Source organism: Nicotiana tomentosiformis, chromosome 2 (assembly GCF_000390325.3).
Source record: "Nicotiana tomentosiformis chromosome 2, ASM39032v3, whole genome shotgun sequence".
Lineage (NCBI taxonomy): Eukaryota > Viridiplantae > Streptophyta > Magnoliopsida > Solanales > Solanaceae > Nicotiana > Nicotiana tomentosiformis.
Window position 1 is genome coordinate 178,782,366 of NC_090813.1, and position 19,469 is coordinate 178,801,834.

Genomic DNA, 19,469 nt, shown 5'->3' on the forward strand with positions numbered 1-19,469 from the left:
AGTGACCTAATATGAAAGGCCACGACCACCTTAAAATGGCTCAGAGACGTCCGAAGTTCGTACTCAGAAAGTAAGGTCTTTACGTATAATCAAAACCTATTAAAGGGTAACCCTCGGCAAAAACATCGTCGTATATGACTAAAACACTTAAACATCTTAAAGGCCTTTGATTTTATCAAAATTTAGAAGCCACAAGTAATCTGGAGTTGCCATCGAAATCGGGGCCCATTCGAACCTCCAAAGAATGGATGCTCTAAGATTACATTTGATTCTATGTTAAGGCATTAGGGATGATATAGAATGGCAAACAAATGCTGAAAAGTAAGAACACAATGTTGCCAAAGGGAAAATTTTATATACATGTCTCAAAAAACATTTACAAAGGCATGATAAAACGGCCTTAAAATAAATAAGAAACAAAAATGTACAAAAAATGAAACAAAAAAGAACTAAGGCATCTACGCCTGATCTTCATCGGAGCTTGACTCAGCACCGGAACCTTCAGAACCTTCGGAGCCTTCGTGTCACGACCCAAACCGATGGGCCGCGATGGGCACCCGGTGCCTTACCTAACCGAGCACCAACGTAATGTATCTTTCTTATCATTCTATCATGGGTAAATGGGCCAGAAGTGATGCCATGAGATAACCAGAATAAAACATAAGGGAATACTAGACATAGGACGACCCAACATGATATAGAAACTTATACATGTGACACACATGCCTATAAGGCTGACATGATCATTTGTACACTCAAAACATAGGCCGATAAGGCCATACAATTATCTATATATATGACATATGTCTACAAGCCTTTAAGAGAACATAATGTGATAAAGGTCGGGACAGGGCCCCGCCATACCAATCAATACATGTCCAACTCATACTGACCTAAGGGTGGCATGTGGGTCGGGCCCGGTCCTAAGTGGGCCGGTCCTAAATGGGTCGGTCCTAGGCGGGCCGGTCCTAAGCAGTCCCGGGCTTCGCGGGATTCTAGTTGGAACCGACCCAGGACTGGGACCACGAACTAACGGTCCCGGGTTAAGTAGGCCGGTCCCGGGCCCAAGCGGGACTAAGTGGGCCCAACGGATATTTTTTATTTTTTAAATTTTTTTTTATAGAAGTTAGAGAAAAAGAATGGTAATAAAAATATCTAAGGCAATTCCTTGTAAATTATATTATAGAATTGTCACCTAAATTTTTTAATTCAAATTTAAAGACAAAAATATTGTAAAGAGATATTCAAAGCAATGCGTTATAATATATATATATATATATATATATATATATATATATATATATATATATATATATATGGATACATATAAATCACGACTAGAAATTATAACATGTGGATACATAATCCATAGTTTGAGACACATTTTCAATTCATAATGCAATATGATAAGAGCATTTGAAACACGAATTCGAAATATATCTTCACCACAAAACTTATCGGAATACTCCATTTATAATCAACATCTCGGAACTTACAGGGATATTGGGAGTTCCAACTCTCAAAGAAGTGTTTAGCCAACATACCTCACTTGAGCTTCCTTACACTCTAAATATTCCGGAATTCTTAGCAACTTCAATCTATTTTAGAAATATAACAAATTGAACCAAAATTAGGAAGATGATCATAGTTCTAGCTCATTTGAGCATTTTATCAAACACAAGGTGTGTATAAGGTTTCAAGGCTCTTTTATGCAGAATTCCATCATCCCACAACCCAATATTTACCATGCCTAGTTCAACAATCTTCTTACACCCCTTGATATCACATGCATGTAAATAAACAACCCTCCTGCCCAGAAATTATCTTGCTAATTATCCAATTCTACACAAAATTCGAAAGTGAGGGTTAGGGTGTAGAATCTTACCTCTAGGATGAAGACCTAGTGAGTTTCCCTTCTTAATCTTCCAAACTTGGGCAAGAATTGAAGAACAATGTTTGAAGAACACCTTCTCAATCTAGGGCACTCTCTCTCACTCTAAAATATCATATTATAGTTCAAAAATGGCCCAAATAGTGTATTTAACTAAATAGGGTCGGTTTTTAAAAACCCAAAAATGGAGCTCCGGAACGGTTCTACGGTCGCATATACGACCGCATAATGGATATGCGGACCGCATTTCGGTCATATAATTGCTGACAAAAATGATCAAAAATTTGTTTGTGTATGCGGTCACTATGCGGTCGCATAGTCGACCGAATAGCTGCTTCCAGAATAGCCCTCTCCTGCTCACTTCTACGGCCATTATGCGGCCCGCAGAGTGATTATGCGGTCGCATAATGGACCGCATAAACGCGATTTTCCGCCAAAAATTTTCCTTTACTTTTCGGTGCATTGTTCAACCCAAAAAGTCTGAGTTTTTACGATTCTCAAACACGTAAGCCTAGTACGGTATCATGAAACATTATTTTCTTTGCAAATTTTACCGTGCTTTACACTTAAGTACTTCAAAATTTTCCGGGGTGTTACACGTATAAACTCGAATCGGGAAACGGTGTGCAACTACCGAACAACTAGAACATGGCACACTTAAAGCGGTACTACTGCTAAGGTACAAACTCAACTCCTTTTTTTTAAATTTCATTATATTATGGACTAACTTATGCAGGTACTCAGCTGAGGCCAAATATGTCTATTAGGTTTGAAAGCACGTGTTGTACTCTTTTACCCTTGAATCGATTTTGTCCCGAAGTGGATTTTTCGGCAAGGTTGTTAACGAGGCAACAGTAAAATGTGCTACCTTAGTTTCGACGATCAGCTTTAAACCGGAATTGTTGATCGTTTGCACCAAACCAACAGCATCCGAGCCCTCACAAGTTCGGCCTCAAATACTACGGGCCATTAACCCTAGGTCAAGATCTTTAGAGAGGGGAAATTTTATATGTCAAAAGCGAAGGCTTGGTGGTTAGGATGTATTGTAAGGGTCAAATGGTCAAACGAATTGTGCCCATATAGCCCGCTCTAGCCACGACGCAAGGCTTATGCACCTTTAATTTTGTACTCTACATATAAAATAATAAAACCTTCCTTCATACTTTATTACTACGCATTTCTCTTCGTCGATGCTTCACAACGGATCCTAGATCCTAAAGCCCATGGGCTACCCTAACCCGGGGACTGCCATCCGATAAAACAATGGGATGACCCGGGCTATCAAATCTAGGAGGCACCACGCCAATTAGGAAGTGACCTAATATGAAAGGCTACGGCCACCTTAAAATAGCTCAGAGACATCCGAAGTTCGTACTCAGAAAGTAAGGCCTTTACGTATAATCAAAACCTATTAAAGGGTAACCCTCGCCAAAACATCGTCGTATATGACTAAAACACTTAAACATCTTAAAGGCCTTTGATTTTATCAAAATTTAGAAGCCACGAGTAATCCGGAGTTGCCATCGAAATCGGGGCCCATTCGAACCTCTAAAGAATTGATGCTCTAAGATTACGTTTGATTCTATGTTAAAGCATTAGGAACGATATAGAATGGCAAACAAATGCTGAAAAGTAAGAACACAATGTTGCCAAAGGGAAAATTTTATATACATGTCTCAAAAAACATTTACAAAGGCATGATAAAACGGCCTTAAAATAAATAAGAAACAAAAATGTACAAAAAATGAAACAAAAAAGAACTAAGGCATCTACGCCTGATCTTCATCGGAGCTTGACTCAGCACCGGAACCTTCAGAACCTTCGGAGCCTTCGTGTCACGACCCAAACCGATGGGCCGCGATGGGCACCCGGTGCCTTACCTAACCGAGCACCAACGTAATGTATCTTTCTTATCATTCTATCATGGGTAAATGGGCCAGAAGTGATGCCATGAGATAACCAGAATAAAACATAAGGGAATACTAGACATAGGACGACCCAACATGATATAGAAACTTATACATGTGACACACAGGCCTATAAGGCTGACATGATCATTTGTACACTCAAAACATAGGCCGACAAGGCCATACAATTATCTATATATATGACATATTTCTACAAGCCTCTAAGAGTACATAACGTGATAAAGGTCGGGACAGGGCCCCACCATACCAATCAATATATGTCCAACTCATACTGACCTAAGGGTGGCATGTGGGTCGGGCCCGGTCCTAAGTGGGCCGGTCCTAAGTGGGTCGGTCCTAGGCGGGCCGGTCCTAAGCAGTCCCGGGCTTCACGGGCTTCTAGTTGGAACCGGCCCAGGATCGGGACCACGAACTAACGGTCCCGGGTTAAGTGGGCCGGTCCCGGGCCAAAGTGGGCCCAACGGATACTTTCTGTTTTTTAAATTTTTTTATAGAAGTTAGAGAAAAAAAATGGTAATAAAAATATCTAAGGCAATTCCTTGTAAATTATATTATAGAATTGTCACCTAAATGTTTTAATTCAAATTTAAAGACAAAAATATTGTAAAGAGATATTTAAAGCAATGCGTTATAATATATATATATATATATATATATATATATATATACATAGTATATTCGATATACTATAGTATATATACATATATATATAAGCTTATATATATACTATACTATACTATACTATATATACATCTTAAGATATATAAGCTATATTCGATTTACTATATATACATCTTAAGATATATATATACACTATACTATACTATACTATAAGGTGCTCATCATCATCACTTACATGAGCATTAAACATTGAATTTATGGGGTTTCTATATTCATATGCAATAACTAAACTTTCATACATGTAATTCCATCTAGTTGGACAAGGTTTAGGAACCTTTCTTTTTCTTAGGCCTAATTCATCGCATCTTTTAAAAAATTCTCTAAGTCTACTTCTACAGTTTGAATAAAAAAGCCAATTAAGAGCCATTTTAGCCTTTTCAATTTCAACATTTAAAAGTCGCATACCATCACCCACAATTAAATGATAAATATGATAAATACATCTAACATGAAAAATATTACTAAATGTAGGACTTAGTGTAGTGGTAAGCAAGGCTACAGCATTTGTGTTACTAGTAGCATTATCCATTGAAACTGATATTATTTTATCACTAATGCAAAAATATCTACAAATATCTGTAATCGTGCTAGAAATAAACTTCCCTGTGTGACGTGAATTAATTATTCTATAAGCAATAATGCGCTTTTGCATTATCTAGTCCTTATCAAACCATTGACTAGTAACATAAGGTAATCGCAGTCATTACCACTTCTACTAATATCAGTTCTAATAGAAACACGACAATTTATATGAGTAAATAAATAGCGCAAATGTTATTCATATTCATGTTTATATTTATAAATATCTCTCTTTACGGATGTGCGAGGAAAACCTTTATAAATAAGATTATAAACTTTTCTAATATAATGCACAAAGTGGGGGTTAACAGGAAAACTATAGGATAAGCACATAACAGTAACCATTTTTCCCAATTCTTCCTGATCTTTTTTTGGATCATAATATAAAATACCACCGGTAACAGTATTAATTCCCGGTTGAAATTGATTTGACCCGGTACTAAGGTCAGCCTGACTAGGTGCACTTGTCCCCTCGGCCAAAGCTTTCATACGAAAATATCTAGCTTTATCTTGAGGATGTAGCAATATGTGTCTAGTCAAACTTCCTGTCCCCCCCTCCCCCCCCCCCCCGACTTCCATCATATTTAAAAACTAACTCTTTGCTACAAGTTTTACACTTAGCCCTATTTTTTCTCTTGGTTGAGTAAAAAATGGCCAAACAACAGATGTTTCTGCCCGTTTAGAAGGTTGTCTAGAAAAGGTAGGGGCAGTAACATGAGGGTCAGACGGGGCATCATTTGGATTATTATTAGTTGGGTTAACTTCAGGAGCAGGACTAGTGGGTGTATCATCATCCGGTTGCGTTTCATCAAAATCTATTTCTTTATCATCATTGTAATCAATAGTTGGATTACCATAAAGAGCATTCATATATTCAAGGCTTAATTGTTCACCGGGTGCAATATTATGGCAAACTTGACTCTCGGTAAATTATAATAAACTATTATCGCTATCAAGAATAGGAGGTGTAGGACGGGTAACAGGTTTGGGTCGGGGAGCCTGGGGAAGTGGAGGAGGAACAGATTGGCCACTAGATTCACCACTCTTGGATTTTTCCTTATTTTTACTAAATATTTTTTTAAGGAATAAGCCATCTTAATTAATCAAGCAAAGTAAATAAAACAAACAAAACTATAATATTAAAACTTAAGAGTTGGAACGAGTTTACCGAATTGACGAACAACTTGTTGAAAATTAATAATCGTTGAAGACTTGAAGACTTCAATTCACCAACTTCACAATTTTGCACAAATTGTAACAATTAAGTAAGCAATTATAGAAGAATATAAGAGAGAGATTGATGATTTTGTTAGAAAAATGAAAGAATAAGGGGGTATTTATAGTTGAAAATAGGAAAAAAGTGTAATTATAAAAAGTTTGGGATTAAAACAAAGTTTGGGGGGGGTTAAATGGCTATTTTGCAAATAGCCAACAGCTATTATGGCAGACCGCTTGGGCCCGGATAGGACTATTATGTTGGGCCCGGATAGGCCCGTTTAGGACCGCTTGAACCGGCCCACTTCTCAGCCGATCCCGGTCCTAAATGGTCCCGATCTCGCGTGCCTCGCCTATGGGACCGGCCCACTACACAACCCACCTCCCCACGGTCCCGGTCCTATCCGGTTAGGACCGTTTAGGTCCAACGCCCATTTGGGCTTGCGGTCCTGGGCCGGTCCCGGTCCTAACCGGCCCACATGCCACCCTTATACTGACCTAATAGGAAACTCCGGAGCAAGTGGAGTTCACCAACACCTTCCACTAAGCTGATAGCCTATTAGGAGGACTCTCAACCTGTCTATCCAGACCCGCGGGCATGAAACGCAACGTCCCCAGGCAAAAGGGACGTCATTACAAATAAAGTACCGAGTATGTAAGGCATAAAAGCAGTATATAAAAGACATGAAAGAAACATAGAGTAAAGAACTCAACCTGTAAGTCTGAATAGCTCTGTGAATCATGAAACATTTATAATGTCATGCATATGTGTATAAATGTCACATCATGCATAGGTATATGCGTACATAACATCATTAAGCCTTTGAGGGCATCTCATCAAATCATCTCGGCCTCTGTAGGCGAAATCATCAACGTAGACCAGCTGATCGGGTGGTGGTGCATATATAACGCTATAACCTTTACCCATATCCCATATACATATAATATACCAGTACATAATGCCATCTGGTCATGGGTTAATGTACATGTATAAAGGAATGCAATGCATAAGAAGTAAGTCAATAATATCTCTCGGGATGTCATAAGATCAATATGCCTTCGGTTAATATCATAAAATAAGCTTTATCACCTTACGTATTTTTTGAGACCCATGAACAAACAATATAATAATAGGACACATGGGGAATCAAGAACATAGGCACCCCTAGTACTTCTAAGAATAGAGTCATTTGTGAAAGTTTCGCGTTTGCTCGTTTCGTTGGTATCATATGGATCATGCTAAAAGGAAAGAAGGGATAGCCTTAACATACCTTAACTCCATTGAGTCCTTAATACTTTCCAAGCAATTCTTCAAACAACTCGACTCAATCTACCATAGCATAAGGAGATTCAAAATCAGTGTGCTGAGTAAAGGCTAAGTCTGCAACTTAAACTAGTAACTCATTTATGTAAATTTGGGAAGCATCTCCCCTGTAACAAGAGCCTCCTCCAATACCATACACCAACAACAATGACCGGAGAAATCCAGCAATACATAATTATCAATAACAAGACACCATATAACAACAATAAGTCACAACTACTTCACGACGAGCGAAAAGCTCAAATTGAAACCTGTATACCCCATATCACCCCTTATAGACTTCTTACTTTAACTTAACAGTACCATTAACTTGATAATGAAGTCATTCATTAATGATTCCAGCCTTATACCATATATTTATAACAAAGAAAACAATCCACAACCCCAACTATCCTCAGTTAGTAACATGATTCACTAGTTCATGTCTAGCCCATCCATTTAACCTAATCAACATCAAGATAACCTTAACCACATGCAAGAACACAATATAATTACCTCCTATAGTGGATTCAAGTCTAAATCCATGTTATATTTAGCTTACAACAGCCCAACACACCTCAATCACTTCATACCGAAAACGATAACTATAGTAGTGTCAAACACCCCGAAAAGGTTACAAAGAACGACTAATCCACCATTTTACCATTATATGGTGTTTATCCACACCAATATTCTTCCAAAACTCCATTAAACAGTAGAAAAATAGACAGCACAAAAACAACACAAAACAACCCACAAAACAGTCCACTATAAGTCGAATAACTCGAACTCACGGCTTCCGATCACCGTCCCGTGAGTTCTAACTATTAGGAAACAAATTTATCAACCTTCCTTGACATTTAAGATCTTAAATACAGAAATTAGGCATTTTCTTAACTATTAAATACCTTCCAAAACTCAAACTATAAAGAAAAAGAGAGGTGATATAGCGATACTTACGTCGTAGGGATCGTTCTAATGTTATCGCTTCTTGATTTCGTTCCCGGGTTGTTAATCTTCTTTGAAACCCTTGTAGAGAGCTTAAGGGTAAGTTTATAGGTCTTATTTGGTCGTGGTTTCTTGAAAAATGAAGAAAGCGATGACATAAGGTATATAAATATCCATTTTGTTGAAAAGTCAAAAAGGTGCTACTTGGCACCATAGCATTGGCCCTTCTTCCAACGCTTATATCTTTTTATCCGGATATTGTATAAACGAACAGTTAAAAGCATGGGAAACTAAATTCCAAGACATTCAATTTGGTATATAATATTTCCCGAAAAGACCTCATATAACACACGAAAGGTATTTCTCAAAAAGCTTTAGTGGCCCTCTTACTTGTCACTTGCGTAGTCCGCGCAGTCTCGCAAAACGGCAAATATCTCTTTGCTCCGATGTCTTATCGACAAATGGTTTAATACGTTAGAAACTAGACTCATATATATTCAATTTAATATGTGGATCATCCTATAATTCCAAGTATATTTGGATAAAATCTCTGCTATATTTGACCTAATATTCAGCACATTATGAATGTAACTTGTGATGACCTTTGCTAACTTTTGTTCCAAAACTCGCTTGAATTCAAAATGTAACAGACGACTATCATACAACTAATATAACTCATAACATAAGCTCCTTATTATGTTAAGAACCCTAGTATCACCCCAAAAGTACATGTTATAACATTCCCAACTTGTCAATATTCGACGAAACTTATTTTCTTCAATTTACTTAGCTCCTAAGCCTTTCAACCCACTTGGTAGTTGTTATCCATGATCTTAAAGATTTGTAACCTCCGAGGTAACATGATTAAATTACTTTATGTACTTCCAAAGACGATCTCATTTTTGAGCTTACATCAATTGACTTATGATGTACTCTCACGTACGCAAATATGGGGTGTAACATCATTCCCCCCTTTGGAATATTCGTCCTCGAATGTTGACTGATGCGCCTATCAGTCTCATAACCTATAGCTTTTATGAATACTTTAATATTTTCCTTTCCATCTAGGCAATTGTTCTGTGAATAAATTCAAAGGCCAGGGCATTCCCCCCTTTAGGCCTCTTTCTTACACCACAACTTGTTCTCTGAATCCTTTCAATCTCGTAACTGTTGCTACCTTTTATCATGTAGTATGTACGACATTGAACTTGTAAGTGCCTACGCTACTCTACTCTCCTTTTTCCTCCATACTATACCATAACTCTTACTTCGGTTTATTGTTACCGAGGTCTGCTACCCCACTCAAGGTTACTCTCTCGCTGCTTATCATATATGTATAAATCTAGGTCCTTTAATGCTTCCTAATTACCGTTTATCTTAATAATGACGGCCTAATCTCATCCCATACTTTGGAACCTCTAGCCCTCTATTGTTGATTCACCTTAATATTGATCTATAATCTACCACTGATAACTTGAAACCTCTTACGTAATACCTTGTCACTGGGGCTCACGTCTCATCGGGGAACATTTTAAGTGATTTGCCTGATCCACCTAGAGACAATACTATACTTCAATAACCGTATTTCATAGCATCCCAACATGATTCATCATATGGTTTCTAATCTAGTGCAATTCATGAAATCCTTTTTCATAAAATCATTACTTAATCAAAGGCCTAAATGTCATCCTCTTATCTATCGCAATTACACCCTTATTCTATTACCAGGGAAACATTCCATCTCTTCTAAATGCTCCTAGTCTTAGACTCCTCCGAGTTAATTCAATCTATACTGAGCTTTCTATAACTTACGGAAACTATCAGCTCTCTTGTTTTGATGGGTTTAATCCCGAGGCCTTCCTATTCGTGTCACCTTTCTCACTCACCTTTTCTTATCCTTACTCCCAGCTACCTAAAACCTTGTCACTCTACCGTACTTTAGCTTACGGCCTACACATATCTATTTATACTACTCGCAACCTTCATTTAACTTGCTAGCACCATAGATTTTCTTTCATGCCTTCTCGGTTGCCTTTAAACATAAGCAATTACTTTTCCTGGTCGTTCTGCCACTTGTTGCATGAGTACATGGCTTATCTCATTGCTCACGAATACTGGAATTTCCTGTAACTCATATGATCTCAAATATCACCTTTTGATTTTTTTCTTCTTCCCGTTCATTAGCCACGATAGGTGCCACTTTCTTATGGAGTACATACAGTGTTGTATTGAGGCTTTTGTTACAAGACCATTTCTTCTTTATGTAACTATGCTTAAGTTGAAGCCTTCTTCCTTATTTTCTCAGCTAGTCTTTCTTTGTAGTACTTAAGGGAAACCCTTTGACTCATGTAAAGCTGCGAGCTTATTACATCGTATACCTGAAAGAATTTTTGATGTTCTTACTCACCTATAATTATCCTTAGTTACTTACCTCTGCGCCCTTGTGCTTTTAGGGTTATATCTGAACTGAAATTTTTTACTGTCTTCTCAGTAGCACCGTCTTTTATTTTCGTAACACTTATACAATACCTTTAACAACCCCAACTCCTATCTGAATATTTCTCAAGGATCATGATGCCATCATATTTGCGAGACTGAATTCCCTATGTTGGGTTTCACTATGTTTATCTTGCACAATCTGCTAATTTGTCTTTATCCTCTTGTCTAGCCATAAATAGACTCTTCGTGAATCAACTACTAACTACTCGTTGGTCTATTCACATATCTATATTCCGCGTAATCTCCCTTGGGATATGTCCTTTGTTTGAACTTACCTCTCACATTGGCTCCTTATGTATCAAGTGTTTATTCACACTTATTTATCGATAACATCCTAGGCGGGAACCCTTACTTCCTCTCCCCGGTGTCATTCTTTCATAATGTTCTGGAGTCATAACATATCCGTAAGATCTGAATAAATGCAATTTCATTCCTTTCACCTCATCATCTTTGGCGTCTTTTCACATCTTCATGGACATCTTACTCATCTTGCGGTAACCCTTCTGTACCAAGGATAACTGAATTTATTTACGCACGAGGGTGACACCTAGTGTAACTAGCACACTTAGTCCCTTAAGCTTAACTCTGCTCATAGTGCTTGCTTTAGGGGCTTCCTGAATGACCTTTAAAGGTTATTCTTCTGTTGTCCATTCTATTATTACCGGAATGGAATCTCTAAAATTGTCACGATATCGACTATTATCAAATCCTCCGATCCCTAGTTCATGTTCGATTTTATCTTATTTACTAGACCATACTAATTTCTGTTACTGCAGGGGGTCTAACTTAGCTTTCTGGTAATCACGTTGGAGTCACCAATTCATTTCATGAAATGAGGATATGACCTTTTGGCCTATACTCTTTTATTGTCTCAAGGCCTGTCACCTCTTGTCTTTCCCTTCACTTGACTATAGACTTTTTCATCGTGTCATATCTTGATTTACCGTTATTACCCATTTATCACATCTTACTCATAATGCTTCATTTACTTTCTTCTTATTCTCCTGTTAATATTTATGTCTATCACTTTATTCTGAAAACTTCAACAAAACATTCTTTCACTTTTAGCCCCCCTTGATTCACCTCACTGGTTCTCCGGGTCGCCTAACATTCTCTCTTTACTAGGGACGGGAGCTATACAAAGGTAAATATTTATCCCTTATAGGATTCCAATGCCAATCTTCTGAAATTTCTGAACATTCTAGTATTCATATCTGACTGTACTATTCTAGAGTGCACCATCTGGGTGTCTCGCAAGGAGAACTATTACCACGTTTGCAATATCCTTCGGAAATGTGAGCTAATGATAACAATCCATCCAAAATTTTGGGTTACTCTAACCCGCTGGATGCTGATATCCCATCCTTCTTTTAAATTATATCTGTTAGCTCCCATAGGGCATAACTGAGATGGGTGTTGTCAAGTGTATATACTCTGTTACTGTTGAAAGTAACTCAGAATGCTTATATTTCTCTGCCTGAATTGTAAATACTAATAATCTTCAGTAACTGGGTACCTCGTATCCTTCTTCACCTTGCTTCTTTTACTTGTTGAAACTTGTATCTACCTTCTGATTTTCCGTTGCTTTTTACCATAGGGGTGGATAGATATCCAAGCCTTAGGGCTCCTTATCAAGAAGCTTACACGTCTTAGTACACACATGATCTATTGAAGACTTTACATTTACTCATCATAAGCATGATGCAAAAATTGAGTTCCTCCGACTCAACTCTTCCACAACCACATTCAATCCCTTACCAACTGTCTTTTTGGATGAGGTATCGTTGTATTACGAATAAACAGAATTTAGAAGTTTGAATTCTTACAACTGAGCTCTACCACACGATCTAGAGTAAAAAGAAAGAGTGACAATCCTAAATGCCCTGTAGCCTCCTGCTTATAAGTGTGGTGCACAACACACCCATAAACAAGACTCTACAAGACACGGCTTGTAGACTCCCTAGAAAAGAACTGCTCTGATACTACTTTTGTCACGACCCAAACCGATGGGCCGCGACGGGCACCCGGTGCCTTACCTAACCGAGCACCAATGTAACGTATCTTTCTTATCATACCATCATGGGTAAATGGGCCAGAAGTGATGTCATGAGATAACCAAAATAAAACATAAGAGAATACTAGACATAGGACGACCCAACAAGATATAGAAACTTATACATGTGATATACGGGCTTATAAGGCTGACATGATCATTTGTATAGTCAAAACAAATAGGCCGACAAGGCCATACAATCATATATAAACATGATATATATCTACAAGCCTCTAAGAGTGCATAACGTCATAAAGATCAGGACAGGGCCCCGCCATACCAATCAATACATGTCCAAATCATACTGACCAAAAATAGGCAACTCCGGAGCAAGTGGAGTGCACCTACACCTTCCACTAAGCTGATAGCCTACTAGGAGGACTCTCAACCTGTCTATCGGGACCTGCGGACATGAAACGCAGTGTCCCAAGGCAAAAGGGATGTCAGTACAAATAAAGTACCGAGTATGTAAGGCATGAAAGCAGTATATAAAAGACATGAAGGAAACATAGAGCAAAGAACTCAACTTGTAAGTCTGAATAGCTCTGTGAATCATGAAACATTTATAATGTCATGCATATGCGTATAAATAACACATCATGCATGGGTATGTGCGTACATAACATCATTAAGCCTCTGAGGGCATCTCATCATATCATCTCGACTTCTATGGGCGAAATCATCAACGTAGACCAGCTGATCAGGTAGTGGTGCGTATATAACGCCATAACCTTTCCACATATCCCATATACATATAATATATGCATATAATGCCATCTGGTCATGGTTCAATGTACATGTATAAATGAATGCCATAAGAAGTAAGTCAATAATATCTCTCGGGATGTCATTAGATCAATATGCCTTCGGTTAATATCATAAAATAAACTATATCAACTTACGTATTTTCTGAGACTCATGAACAGACGATATAATAATAGGACACACAGAGAATCAAGAACATAGGCACCCCTAGTACTTCTAAGAATAGAGTCATTTGTGAAGGTTCCGCATTTGCTCGTTTCGTAGGTATCATATGGATCATGCCAAAAGGAAAGAAAGGATAGCCTTAACATACCTTAACTCCATTGAGTTCTTAATACCTTCCAAGCAATTATTCAAACAACTAAACTCAATCTACCATAGCATAAGGAGATTCAAAATCAGTGTGCTGAGTAAAGGCTAAGTCCGCAACTTAAACTAGTAACTCGTCTATGTAATTTTGGGCAGCACCTCCCCAGTAAAGAGAGCCTCATCCAATACCATATACCAACAACAATGACTATAGCAATCCAGTAATACATAATTATCAATAATAAGACACCATATAACAACAACAAGTCACAACTACTTCACGACGAACGACAAGCTCCAATTGAAACCTGTATACTCCATATCACCCCTTATAGACTTATTACGTTAACTTAACAGTATTATTAACATGATAATGAAGTCATTAATTAATGATTCCATCCTTATACCACATATTTATAACAAAGAAAATAATCCACAACTCCAATTATCCTCAATTAGCAACTTTATTCACTAGTTCATGTCTAGCCCATCCATTTAACCTAATCAACATCAAGATAACCTTAAGCACATGCAAGAACACAATACAATTACCTAATAAAGTGGATTAAAGTCAAAATCTATGTTATATTTAGCTTACAATAGCCCAACACACCTCAATCACTTCATACCCAAAACGATAACTATAGTAGTGTCAAACACCCCGAAAATGTTACAAAGAGCGACTAATCCACCATTTCACCATTATATGGTGTTTATCCACACCACTTTTCCTCCAAAACGCTATTAAACAGTAACAAAATAGACAGCCCAAAAACAACACGAAACAACCCACAAAATAGTCCACTACAAGTCGAATAATTCGAACTCATGGCTTCCGATGACCGTCCTGTGAGTTATAACTATTAGGAAACAAATTTATCAACCTTAATTGATATTTAAGATCTTAAATACAGAAACTAGGCATTTTTGTAACTACGAAATACCTTCCAGAACTCAAACTACAAAGAAAACGAGAAGCGATATAGCGATACTTACGTCGTAGGGGTCGTTCTAATGTTATCGCTTCTTAATTTCGTACCCGGGATATTAATCTTCTTTGAAACCCTTGTAGAGACCTTAAGGGTAAGTTTATGGGTCTTATTTGGTTGTGGTTTCTAGAAAAATGAAGAAAGAGATGACATAAGGGATATAAATATCCATTTTGTTGAAAAGTCAAAAAGGTGCTACTTGGCACCCTAGCATTGGCCCTTCTTCCAATGCTTATATCTTTTTATCCGGATGTTGTATGAATGAACGGTTAAAAGAGTTGGAAACTAAATTCCAAGACCTTCAATTTGGTATATAATATGTCCCAAAAAGACCTCATATAACACATGAAAGGTATTGCTCAAAAATCTTTAGTGACCCACCTACTTATCACCTGTGCAGTTCGCGCAGTCTTGCGAAACTGCAAATATCTCTCTACTCTAATGTAGTATCGATGAACGGTTTAATACGTTATAAACTAGACTCGTAGATCTTCAATTCAATATGGGGATCATTATGTAATCCCAAGTATATTAGGAGAAAAACTCTGCTATATTTGACCTAATATTCAACACAATATGAATGTAACTTGTGATGACCTTTGCCAACTTTTGTTCCAAAACTCGCTTGACTTCAAAATGTAACACACGAATATCATACCACTAAAATAACTCATAACATAACCTCCTTATCACTTTAAGAACCCTAGTATTACCCAAAAAGTACATGTTATAACATTCCCAACTTATCAACATTCGACGAAACTTATTTTCTTCAATTTACTTAGCTCCTAAGCCTTTCAACCCTCTTGGTAGTTGTTATCCATGATCTTAAAGATTTGTCACCTCCAAGGTAACATGATTAACTTAATTTATGTACTTTCAAAGATGATCTCATTTCTGAGCTTACATTTATTGACTTATGATGTACTCTTACGTACGCAAATATGGGGTGTAACACTTCAAGACCTTTGGGCTCATAGAGTTCCTTTGCCTCGACCTCGAGCCTCTTGGCTTCTTCGATCTCGGTTGACAGGTCAAATCCTCGGGCATGAATCTCTTCGAGGGCCACCTCCACATAAACTTTATACTAGGCCAACATTTCTTCTACCTCGGAGGAATCAATCGAGATTGCCTCTAATTTGGACTTCAGCGCAGTGTATTCCCGGCCAAGATCGTCCCGTTCCGAGATGGTTGAACCCAATTGTGATCGGAGTTCGTCATTTAACTGAGACCACTTGTTGGCTTTGTCCTTTGCCTCCCGGAGCTGGTCCTTGATCGATGCTAGCTCCTCTTTTGTGGCCTCCTTTTTCAAATCCAGCAGGTCCATCCTGCCCTTTAACGCCTCGGCCTTGGTCTTGACCTCATCCATATCGGCCTGAAGCTAGTCAATCAAGTCTATCTTCTCTTGGAGCTGCGAAGTTGTGTCATTAGTCATCACAAGTAGCTTCTCATTTTTAGCCTCAAAGATCTTTACCTTCTTGACCAGTTCGGCATGCTCCTGTTTCACAGACGAGGCCTCCTTCTGTGCCTTTCCAGCTCGACTCGAAGAATTGGGAGGTCCTCGAGAGCCTCGTCTTGTTGTTCACTAAGGGCCATGTACATGTCCTTCTTTCGGACCTGCTCTTTGAGCTCAAACTCGAGCTGGATGATTTCCATTCAGGACCAAAAGAAGCTTTCATGGTGGAGCACCGAAGCCTGAAAAATAACAAGGTCATTAAAACATGCTAAAGCTAAGCAAAATTCGCAAAGAATACAAGGAGTAGACGCCTTACCTAGTTCAGTGCATGTTACGCCTCGTTGAAGAGGCTCGACGTGCCTACTTGGTTTATCTTCGCCTGGTCCTCCTCGGTCACCAAGCAACGAAGATAGCTGGCCAAACATACCAGGGCGAACATCACTCGGGCATCCACCGGTATAGTAAGAATGACTGTTCTTTTACGATCGGGATCCACACTCGGGGTAGGGAACTGCCTCACTAGCTTCAGGATCGAGATCGGCTCACCGGCCCCCGATGGAACATCCTTTTTTGGGACCTCCAGGTGACCAAGCCTGAAATAATCATCCTATGCGCTCATTTCCATGCCATCGAAAAACATGTTGAGGGCATCTTCTCTGCTCGGTGCTATCTCGTTTGATTTTTCTTTATCTGCTTAAGCCTCTTCAAGCATGGACTCTGTGTGGGATGGCGTTTCCACGATGTCAATGACACTGACTGCCTTCTCGGGAGGTCGTGGCCTCCGATTCTCCTTCTGTTTCCCGAGCTAAATGAGAATCGACTTCTCGGTCACCTTCCCCGGTCGTCTCCTACTCTCCCTCATTGATGGTCGACCCATGAGCAATGAACTCAAGATCATCATCCTCAGGGTAATCCTTAAGTCGTCAGAGGGAATCGGGGTCCGGTACCCTGGCTTTGGTGTTCTTTTTGTTGCTTTTCCGGACCCGGACAACAACCCACTTCTTCTTCACCTTGGCGTCCGGGGAGCCAGATGATTTCCTCTTTTTATTTTTCTCCTCTTTTGCGGAAGCTCTAGGCTGTCCCAAAGCGGAGGGTTCAGCAAGCGAGGATGGGGCCTCGTCCTCATCCAATGGGTGAAGCTCGATGGTCTTGGGCAAACATATGAAAGGGAAAAAGACTTAGAAAATATAAAAGTTAAGTATGTAAATGTAATTATTTGGGCAGAAGACTAACCATGGGAACGGGCCACCCACTTGCCTCTCGAAAGCTTGCGCCATTTGCCCTCGAAGTAAGACATTTATTTGCAAATCCCCTCGATCCACTCCTTGAAGCGGGGGATTGCATTGGGAACTTGGGCGACCGCTGCACAACGGTAGACGATACAATTAGAAAAAGAATAAAAGGAAATATCAAGCACTCGAGAATGAGAAGACTTACGGGATGAGTTCCACTTTTCAGGGAACGGTAGAAATTCGGGGGGAATGAGGTCTTCGGTTTTCACCCGAATGAACCTCCCTTGCTAACCTCGATCTCGATATTCATCGATGCTCAATGGAGCTTTACTTGCTCGACGAACGAGCTTGATCAGTCCCCCTTGGAAGATTCGGGAGACTGTAGAGACTAAGCAGGTGGTCGAAGGTGAACCGAGGTGCTTCAATGTTGTTTACAATGTTGCGGAGGAGGATTACGATCCTCCAAAAGGACGGGTGAATCTTCCCAAGGCAGACCTCGTAACTTTTGCAGAAGCGGGGGATTATAGGGTCCACTGGGGAGAGCGTGAAGGGGTAAGTGTAAATACTTAAATACCCTTCCATGTAAGTGATGATGTCCTTATTGGACCTAGGAGCAACCACCTCCTTGCCCTCCCAGTTGAAGTCCACTCGGATTGTGGGGAGTATATCTTCGGTGATCGAGGATATATACCTCCATACCCTCTTGACTTTGAAGTCGTTTTCGATGGAGCATCCCCCAGGAACGAAACTCTTTAAAGGCGGCTCCGAGACCACCTCAGGAACGGACACCTCGACATCTGCGGCTGGATTGGAAGTTGAAGGGGTGGTTTGTTGAGGCACGGATTTGGAAGGTTTTGCCATCGAATTCTGGAAAATATGAATATTTGAAGAAAAATATGAAGGTTTGAAGTTGGGAATGAAGATTTGAAGATGGGAATGAAGATATGAAGATCTGATTTGGTGGTTTGAAGATTTGAAGATGAAGTTATGAAGATCTGGAAAGCAATGTATGAAGAATTGAAGAGTTTATAGTTAAGTGGAGAATTCGAGAGTAAATCAAACAACTCTTGAAATCGAAAAGTAAGAAAGTGAAAAAGGGTCGAAGTTTTTATAGAGGAAAAGAGTAATCAGTGCGTGACGTTTCGCATTCGAGGATGGTCAACCGGTGGCTGACACGTGTCCGATGTCTGAACGATGCAACTGATGGGATGTTTCACTGATCTGTCAACCCGTATGTAACATACAAAAGAAGGAACTGAGGTTAATTCATCGCTTTTCGTCGCTTCGATAAATTTACTCTCCGAAAAACGAGCGGAATATCTGTGTACGGGTAAAATTAGGGGCAAAGTTTCCCCCGATTCGCCGGTAAGAGAACGAAGGGAAAGCACGGATCGACGTGATTATAATCGAGATGGGGAACCCTTCGTATCGAGACTCGGGAAGAATGAACGATGTATTGGAGATCGGACACGGCAAGGAGACATACTCTGGACCAAGTATGGCTTTTGTACCTCGGGAGACACGGTGAACGGTTATGCATGATGGATAGGTGGCCATAATTTTTGCCCTTAACCGTATTTTACGGTGTGAATCCCATTCGGTGTTCATTATAGATCAATGA